The sequence below is a fragment of the Cydia splendana genome, unplaced genomic scaffold (genome assembly GCF_910591565.1).
Source record: "Cydia splendana unplaced genomic scaffold, ilCydSple1.2 scaffold_49_ctg1, whole genome shotgun sequence".
In the NCBI taxonomy this organism is placed as follows: domain Eukaryota; kingdom Metazoa; phylum Arthropoda; class Insecta; order Lepidoptera; family Tortricidae; genus Cydia; species Cydia splendana.
Window position 1 is genome coordinate 961,880 of NW_026946892.1, and position 9,963 is coordinate 971,842.

The 9,963-nt window shown below is 38.3% G+C and overlaps 1 long non-coding RNA gene across 1 annotated transcript; it reads left to right on the top strand.

The window, feature by feature from the left end:
* The first annotated feature begins 9,007 nt into the window (after nt 1–9,007).
* Nucleotides 9,008–9,724, top strand: LOC134805707 (uncharacterized). The gene is made up of 2 exons (XR_010146372.1): nt 9,008–9,436; nt 9,547–9,724. It is a non-coding gene; the product is annotated as an uncharacterized LOC134805707 (long non-coding RNA).
* Nucleotides 9,725–9,963: the final 239 nt, after the last annotated feature.

Consider the following 9,963-nt stretch of genomic DNA (forward strand, 5'->3'; position numbering starts at 1 on the left):
TTCTAGTCTTTCCAAGAAATCTTCGGCATCGTCGTATCCCTTAAATGAGAGATTCCATTCCCGGATTAGCTTGGATAAGCGATTCGCGTCGACTTTTGTTTCGTCTTCTGACATCTTGTTCGGTCGTTTTTTTCTCTGGAGTTTGAAATTCGTCTGTGGACTTTATGGACTCTACCAGCAGTTTTCTTATCTGTTCGACTGTGAGGTCTGTCGTTGGGATGTTTCTATCTTCGGCTTGTTGTATCAATTCTGGCTTCTTCAAGTGGTATATCCAAGAAGTTGGCATTGATATATGGCAGGCTACGTTATTCCCTTATCGCGATGGGTCGGAGTTTGCGGTTTGCTTGACAGGATGCGGTACGGAGTTATAACAATTTGCTTGACAGGATACGGTACGGAGTTATAACAGTTTGATTGACAGGATGCGGTACGGAATTATCACAATTTGCTTGACCGGATACGGTACGGAGTTATAACGATTTGCTTGACAGGATACGGTGACCGGTTCCCGGCGTTGCATTGATTCTACACGGGCGGGTGGGACGCGTCGCGTATATTATTATTTACCTTTCTCCCGAGTCTATAAGACTCCTAATTGTGAGTTATTCGGTTGGGCGCCAAATGTGATGTGCTGCCTGAGCAGGAGTCACATATCCCCTCGGCCTGGAAGGCTGGAGAGGTTTACCGAGCTAGTCTCAGATTTGGGAGAAAGGGGACTTACGGGTTGTTAACACAAACACGGATAGTACACTGGTATAGACGGGGCTTTATGCCGTTTATTGTAAACACTTAATTTATCTAACACTTATCACTAATATGCCGTGGTCGGCCGGTTCTCTATGGTAGCGGCGGTATGCGCGAGTGCCCTGGGTAATACAAACGCGAACTTAGCTCCGGGCTAGGTTAAGGATAGGTCGTGGTAGGCGGGAATGATAGGGGAGATCGAGAATCCTAGGCGCACATATGTCACCCCGGCCGCGACCACAGGAAAGGGACTAGGAGAGTTGTGTTGCCGAGAAGCGGCGGGGACGGAATGGGTCCTCTAGTGGTGGTGTTATCCTTCGGCACCCTTTTGAGGGGGTGCGAGTGGCCTCTTCCGCCTTCTGGCTGTGGAGGCTGTATCTGGTCGCGCCCCACCTTGTGGGGCGGTTGATCGCTCGTCTTTTTGGGGACGGCTGTGTATCCATTGTATGGTGGGTTGCTGTGCGTCCATGTTGCTTGCAGACGCGCTGGTGCTGCGGGCGATGGAGCTGTGGTGGTCGTTCAAGGTCGTGCGGAAGGTTAGGTCCGCAACGGCGATGGTGTCTGAAGTTGTGGCCGTGCGGGTGGTGTGGCCCGCTACGGCGGTGGTGCTAGAGGTGTGTGGTCATTGCGGGCTGGCGGGCGTCTCTGTCCGCCGCGGCGATGGTGTCTATAGTTGTAGAGTTGTAGAGTCCATAGTCGTGCGGGTGGTGTGGCCCGCTACGGCGATGGTGTCTGCAGTTGTAGGCGCCATCGGGTTGGGAGGTGAGTCCGCTGCGTCGATGGTGCTCGTAGTTGTAGGGTGTTGCGTGACACACACGACTTCGTGGCATGGCACGAAGTATACGTGCGGTCACGACGGCGGCCATAATCTCTAATGATTAATCGGGTCCTCTACTGAGTGCTGCGCGCGGTTATATAGCTGCCGGTTGGTGTTCCCCTCCGTCGCGCCCCGCGCGGCGCCGTCGTGTCGGTGTGGCCGGATTCCGCTCAGGGCGCGTCGCTGCGGTGACATGGCGCGCTGGTGACATGGCTATGTCACACTTCAAACAAAACCAGATACAATCCACGACTATGTATATTGAAAAACTGAATAACAATTTACGACAAAGATGGAAGATATAGAAATAAAAATGTTTATTTACTTAATAACTTTTAAATCACACTTTCTAATAACGTCAAAACTACAACGGTTACATATCAGAATACCGAAAACTGATTTACCTAATGTTGAATCACCTATGCTTGATTCACCTATTTTTAAATTTCCTATCGATTATTTTACCTAAACATTGACTGACCTAAGTTTATAATACCTAAGCTCAAATAACCTAATGGACGAAACACCTAATGCACGATATACCTAATGCACGTTTTACCTACTGCACGTTTCACCTAAAGCTATTATACCTAATGCACGAGTCACCTATAGCTGATATACCTAATGGACGATACACCTAAAGCTGATATACCTAATGAACGATGTACTTAAACTTGACTTACCTAATGGACGAAATACCTAAAACTGTTAAACCTATCGCACGAAATACCTAAAGTTGATATACTTCCTGAACGAATTACCTAATGTCGATATGCCTAATACACGGAATACCTAAAGTTTATATACCTAGTACAAATATCATATCATTTTGCCGAATGATCAAGTGGCAACTCCACCCAATAAATCATATGATTTCCCAACCATACAGTAGAAACTGATTGTTTGGATAACAACTTAATATTACACTTATTGAAACGCTACTATTTAGGTAGTAGAATGATTTCGTAAGTCTAATACAAAATTAGTTATCTTATCTTATCTTACCAAAAACTTAATATTTGTAAGTTAACATCATGACGATGAAATAAAAGTCGGTTTTGGCACTATTTGGTCGCAGTGACCCTAACACGCTCCTCCTCGCTTTGCTCGTCATCGCACCTATCTCGACTCTGGCAAATGACTAGACCTTATATTATAATAAAAAATTGTAAGCCAATTGAATGATTTGGCTAAAAAATTTATACCAAATGTATGTCCTAATAATATTCTACTAAACAATAATTATATTACCGACTTAAACTTCAGGTATTTCGTGCATTAGGTGTATCGAATTTAGGTATTTCGTTCATTAGGTATGTTAACTTTAGGTAATTCGATCATTAGGTATATCGACTTTAGGTAATTCGTGCAGTAGGTATGTTAACTTTAGGCAATTCGATCATTACCGACCGATTTTAGGTATTTAGTGCATTAGGTATATCAACATTAGGTGTTTCGTGTATTAGGTATATTAGCTTTAGGTATTTCGAGTATTAGGTGTTTCAACTTTAGGAAAATCGAGCATAGGTATTCTGAGCTTAGGTAATCCAATTGTAGGTGAAACGTGCAATGTGCAATAGGTAATTCGTTCATTAGGTGTTATGAGCTTAGGTTAATTGATCATTACGCATTTAAAAAAATAGGTGAAACGAGCATAGGTGATTCAACATTAGGTAAATCGATTTTCGGTATTCTGATATGTAACCAACTACAACTTACATAAAAATGTAAAAAAAAAATTTTTTTTTTTGGATTTCATACTTGTAGTTGAGATAAGATTATAAAACTTGACGTATTTTGTCAATATAATAAGTGTAACAAAAGGAGGGGGGTGCCGCTTCTTCTAGCTAGAGTTTGAATTTTTCCCATACAAACGTGAACCACCCTAGCCTACCCATTACTTACGAAATCAACTAACGAAGTTTCAAAGGTGTTTGTAAATAATCACATTTTACGCTACGGCATTCCCAGTACAATCGCTACGGATAAAGGAGCAGAATTCACATCAGACGTTTTCCAGCAGGTATGTAAATTATTTCAAATAGAAAAACTCACTACACCACTCAGGGAACTAAAGACACAAACAAGGTGTTATCACAGTTGAACTCTGAAAAAAATCCCTTTAGTAAAAAAAAACAGTTACCAGAAAATATAGTGTTATAGGTATAGTTCTCCTGATAGCCTAGAAATGACGACTATGACGGGCAAAGTTGAGGGCCAGAGGACTCGCGGCAGACCACCCGCTAGATGGAGCGCACAAGTCACTACTCCGCTGCATCTACATCTGCAGGAAGCCGTACATATGGCGGGTGACAGAAGCCTATGGAAGAGACTGGTCAGCAACATTAGGACATGATGTCACGATCCTCAGCATTGAGGGAACGACTGATGATGATGATGATGATGATAATGATGAGGTATAGTTTATGTATATCAATAACTAATATAAATAAATACATATTTAAATTAAATGTTTCTCTTGATCTCACTCAAATCCCACAGTTGGCCAAATATGATCCTTGGAGGGTAACATAACTAGTAGTTCGCCCCGAACTGAGAACTCCTGGTTCGCCAAAAAGATCAATTGAATGCAGTGCTACTTAGTCGTCAAAGGATCGAAAACAGCATGCGATTTATTGCAAGATCTGTGGAGCCCTTAATTGACAAATTTAAGTCACCATAGAGATTAAAATAAACTGTATCTGTGGTAAGCCGTAATCTTTCTTGTCATATGTCAAACTAATATTATTTTCAATTTTAATTCGTTTATATCTTGCTAATTATCGAACGAGCGAGCGAAGCGAAGTGAAGTTCTTACATTCAACTTGGAACACACGGCTGGCTAGGGGCACATCCCGGCATTTCGATGTTTTTAAGCTGACCTATCAGAGGATAGTTTGATACACAATAACTTAAGTAAATTTGTTCTAATTTAAATGAAATTGGGTGAAAGTATAGTTGAAGGCATTATATTTTAGTCATTAAATTTTGAGCAGGCTCGATCAAGAGGTTATTGAGCTAGAAGAGCTTAAAATGCTAAAAAGCTATTTGTGAGGGGTCTTGCTATTCTGGTCCTTTTAATTGCAAGAAAATATGTAGACCGGTCATATTTTTGAAAAAAATCGATTTCGACTGGCAAATCATATTACTTTTTGGCAACCGGGTTTTTTAACCCATTAACGGCTAGTGGTGCCACACGGCATCGCTTTTCCTGTGCTTAGTATTTCGCTCTCTGAGGATACAATAAGCAGAAAATTAAGGAGTTTTGTGATTAATTAGATACTCAAGGATACCAGTTATCGATTTAATTATATATTTTAAGCAACTTGAATTGTTCCTACTGGTTTCAGGTACCCAAAAATTGAGTATTGAAAAAAATACAAATTTTTGGTATTCATTCTAGGTAAACTGGTCAGAAATCGTTGTTTTTCTAGTAAAATATTTATGAAATGCATTTTATCAGGACGTGTTATGTATAATTGATGCAATGATATACGTAGACTATTAAACTTTGATTTCAGTTTTTGTATATGGCATGAGAAAATTGTCCGATGCCGTACGGCACCATTAGCCGCTTATGTAGTCTTATCACATGATATGTGTTACATGTTCTATGTTTTATTTTCCCCTATTTGTTATCGTTTTCATCATGATTTTAGAATCTTATCGGGCTTTTTAAATATCTCGAATACAATTACTGTCAAAAAAGTGAGGATTTTGAGTTTTAGTGGCTATGTTGAACCTCTTGCCCATACAGTCTATCAAGGTCCAACCCACTTAGTTGGTTGTTACTTCATTGGTAACATCACTGGTTGTTAATAAGATATCTGGTGTGGTAGGGTGATGCTGTTTACATCTAAGACATCGCGTTACCGGTTTCCATTCCATAGAGAACTTCAGATAGAACCATAAACCGGGTCTTCCTATACGCCGAGTCACTGATTTTCTAGCCAATATAGTAGAATTGGGAACATCATGCTACGTTGTGATGACAGTTTTTATCATTTGCTGGTTACTAGTACACAGACGTATGCAGACTTCTTAATAAACGGTCTGTCCTCAAGGGCTGCGACAATCTCAGACTGGTATCCGAGTTGCTGATGATATTCGCTATGATGGTGCTGGTCATAATTTGGTACCATGTGCTGAGGATGTACGTAGAATGTGCTTTGAAACAGTGTAAAAGCCAATCCAGATTGCAATGTTGCAGGACTTTTTGCCAAATGTGATTATAACTTTCATGTTCAATACATGGTGCTGACAAATAACAACATGTTTTTATTGACACGGTAGAGGGCTAGCGATGCCATGCGGCATCAGTATTTTTTTTCTAAACTACAGGTCGGATTTAAATTTAAATTTCATATTTCTGTTTCTGAGGCCTAATATAGTAATATATCTGAAAATAATCAAAATCAGCGACATTAAAAAAATTCAGCCGCTAATGGGTTAACCTAATTAGACCCCGCTGAATGTGAATTTGCCAGTTGCTTGATCGAATTCTTGACTGGAAGTGAGATATTTGATATTAAAAGTCTCTTTTTTTAGTTTTTCGTAAATAACTCTTAAACGGTGGCGCATAGCAAAAATGTTCTTATACATAAGTAATCTGCATAAAATTGCCTACAAGAAGGATTCAGTACAATTTTTCGCTAGAATCAATATTCAAAGAGATATTAACGCGGCAAATTTAATTATAATCACTTCTAAGGTCCCTTTTTAGGGTTCCGTAGCCAAATGGCAAAAAACGGAACCCTTATGGATACGTCATGTCTGTCTGTCTGTCTGTCCGTCCGTATGTCACAGCCACTTTTTTCCGAAACTATAAGAACTATACTATTGAAACTTGGTAAGTAGATGTATTCTGTGAACCGCATTAAAATTTTCACACAAAAATAGAAAAAAAAAACAATAAATTTTGGGGGTTCCCCATACTTAGAACTGAAACTCAAAAATTTTTTTTTCATCAAACCCATACGTGTACCCATATTGGATAGGTCTTTAAAAATTATATTGAGGTTTCTTATATCATTTTTTTCTAAACTGAGAATGATAAAACTCACAATATAGGTATATATGATGTACATTACCATGCAAACTTCCACCGAAAACTGGTTTGAACGAGATCTAGAAGGTAGTTTTTTTTAATACGTCATAAATCGTAAACCGCAATTTCATGAAATAAGAACACCAACTTACATTTAATATTTTTTTATTGAAATATTTAACTTAGCCACTAAGTATACAACTTACTTCAATCTGCACAATCGCCAACCAAAAATGAGAGCATCTCATTGTTATCCAGGCTATTTATGCCTTTATCCCTACCACCTCCAGAAATATCAGTGTTACCAGAATGCATTCAAAGTACCCTAATACTTACAAAGATGCCTTAAAAATGTCAATGATATTTCTGAAAATGTTGGGATGATGCTTAATTCACACGCATCAGGTGATAAGCTAACACTCGGTTTTAACCCTCTAGTGCATGGCCAAAAAAAAACATGTTTACATTTAAACTTTAATAGCTGTCAATAAAGCTGAGCATATGGCCTTGTATGCACTAGAGGCTTAAGTACAATATGTCTGTTTAGAAACGTAATAAAGTAAATAAAAAAAATGCAAAACACTTTTGGACCCAATGTTATTACGATAAATACAGACTGTCTGTTATTTCCTTAGTTATAAATGTTATAATAAATATAGTCGATGGGTACCTAGGTACAGTGCTATTAATCAATTAGGTATTATGACAGTTGCAAACAAAGGTTGAATTTACTTTTATATGCTCTTCTTGAGTAATTAAGTATATGAAATAAAAATAAAAAGTCATTTTGCGTAGGTACTACGTTTTGTGCTCTAAACTAATGTCTTATCATTCGCTTGAATTTACAGAAAGAGGTTAACCTCGGAAAACATAATTATGAAACTAACCTTTTACACCATACAGGTCAATAGTATCAGTTAATTTTCCATTTTTATTTTAGGGGAATAACTTCAAAATTCTAATCGTATAATTGTACTGTACACTCTGTTATAATATAATTAGAACCCTTCTTAACCCAAATATAATGGCATTTCTTATATAGGTAAACAAAATTCATCAAAATCTAGTATATAAGAAAGTTAAAAAAAATATATTTAAAAAAAAATACGTTTTTTTTTCATATTTGAAGTAACTTAATGAGGGAAAAAAAAACATTATTAAAACTCGTCAATTCGTAAAGTCTTGCGAAATTAATATGAATTATTGACAATATCATATTTCTAGTCAATACTTAACGATCAAGACGCGAACCAATCGATTCTCGGACCTGACGCTCGTCGTCTCTGCCAGAACGCGAACCAATCTTCTCACGCCTGGCATCGGTTGTCAATCGTCAAGCGACGAACCCAATCAATTGTCGTGCTTGACCTGAAATGTAAAACAAGGTATTTCTGTAGTGAATGAAGCTAAATTGGTCTAGAACAATTTAATTATGTATGTCATCTAAACAACCTACGGATCATAATCAATTTCATGAGTATACTATTACTTCAGAGTCTCGTCGCGAGCGCGCATGCGACAGGTCGTGACCCATAAGTGCGCGTGAGCAAATTAATCGTACACAATGGTGAAATGCGTAGCAAACAGTTGTAATAAAGTAATCAACGCGAAGGCGCCCGGAGTGCAGTGCAATAAGTGTAACAAATGGTGGCACGCCGCGTGTGCTTCATTATCCACAGACCAACTTAGTGCATTGTCTGTAACGGACTCAATTGATTGGAAATGCCCCAAGTGTATACCGATCAAAGGTGCTTCCAAAAAACGTATATCGGTGATCCTACCAGACCGCGAAGACGAGGATTCCGAAGCTGAAACACAAATAGAAGCAGACAAAGTGTTGTTGGAAATGAGACACGAAATTCGGGAGTTACGGAAAACCGTTAAAGAAATAATAGAACAAGAACTTAAATGTACCCTCGACTATTATTCTGACAAAATCGACGAATTTGAAAACAAATTAACGGACTCCCCTATGTGTGATTGTAATATGGAAGTTGGAACATTGGATCATATTCTTTTTAACTGCCCTCGCAACTCACCCTTCTTTAATTTATACTCGGTCTTAACAAAATTAAAAATACCCCTCCCTATTAAATCTTCGCCCTTATTATGCCAAACTGATTTTTTTTTTTTTTTTTTTTTTTTTTTTTAGAAACAAACAGTCTCGTATTGCTACATTGGATACAATTGCATTTAGTAATATTGTAGACTTAGTTTCCTTAATTGGATTATATAAACCTAAACATTAAAATATGAAAGTACATAAGAATTATGAATTATCTATATAAATCAAACATACTTAAACGGTGTATTAATGAACAGTGCCAGAAAACTTAAGTTATGTCACGGACTAGTCTACTAGGACGAGCAATCGCCATATTGAGTAGCGTACCCCGGAAGAAAACATTATTTTTGTATTAAACTTAGATGGCGTTTGTCATTCAGCGGGCTGTAGGTTGTGTAGTGTATTCCGCAAGAGGTCGCTGCCACTAGAAGAGTTGTAGACGTTGTAGTTGTTAGGTGTAGTTCTTAGTTTTTCTTATACGAGCGGATAGATGGCGCAATAATTTGTATACTACCGCATCATTTGCGTTTCTATGTGTGAACAGCGCATCTGTACACGTGTCATTGTGTGAGTTAGTTGCTTTGCTTTGCAGTAAACATTCGATGTTTTAGATAAAAATGGTCTTCACTTCACAGCAAGATGTGTTATTGTTAATCGTGTAAACACTAGCAGAAGTAGTGACTGCAAATTTTATAGATTTCCAAAAGTAGTGTGGAAACAAGAACAGCGCAATAAATGGATAATTGCCGTAAGGAGAAAAAAAGTAAGTCACCTAACCTAACCTCTAAAATCATATTACCTTCCTTAAATACGCAATCATTTGATTTATGTTATAATCGTATGAAGTTTTAACGGTGAATTATTTTGTTACAGTCCCGATGGATCTCTATGGCACCCAATTTGCAGTGCTCACTTTATCGGTGGTAGAAAGGCTGATGAACAAGTCAGTCCCAGTTATGTTCCAAGGATATTTCCCCCGCAGTAAAAAACAAAACGGATTGACGAAAATGCGGCAATATCGAGGTTTCAACGTTATATGGAACGAAGAAACGCGAAAAAAATAGAAGCAGTTAATGCTATTAATACAACTAAGTAATACAAGTGACTTTGAATTGCTGGAAAACAGTGTCAAGAATATTCTGCTCGTATGTTGAAGAAATAGCAGCTGGTACATCAAATTAGGTTTTTTGGCCAGACAAAAATGTTGTGCAGCAGACAATGCCAGAATGCTTCTGTCCGGAGTATAGTAACACTAGTCATTATTGATTGTACAGAGTTTCCTATAGAAGT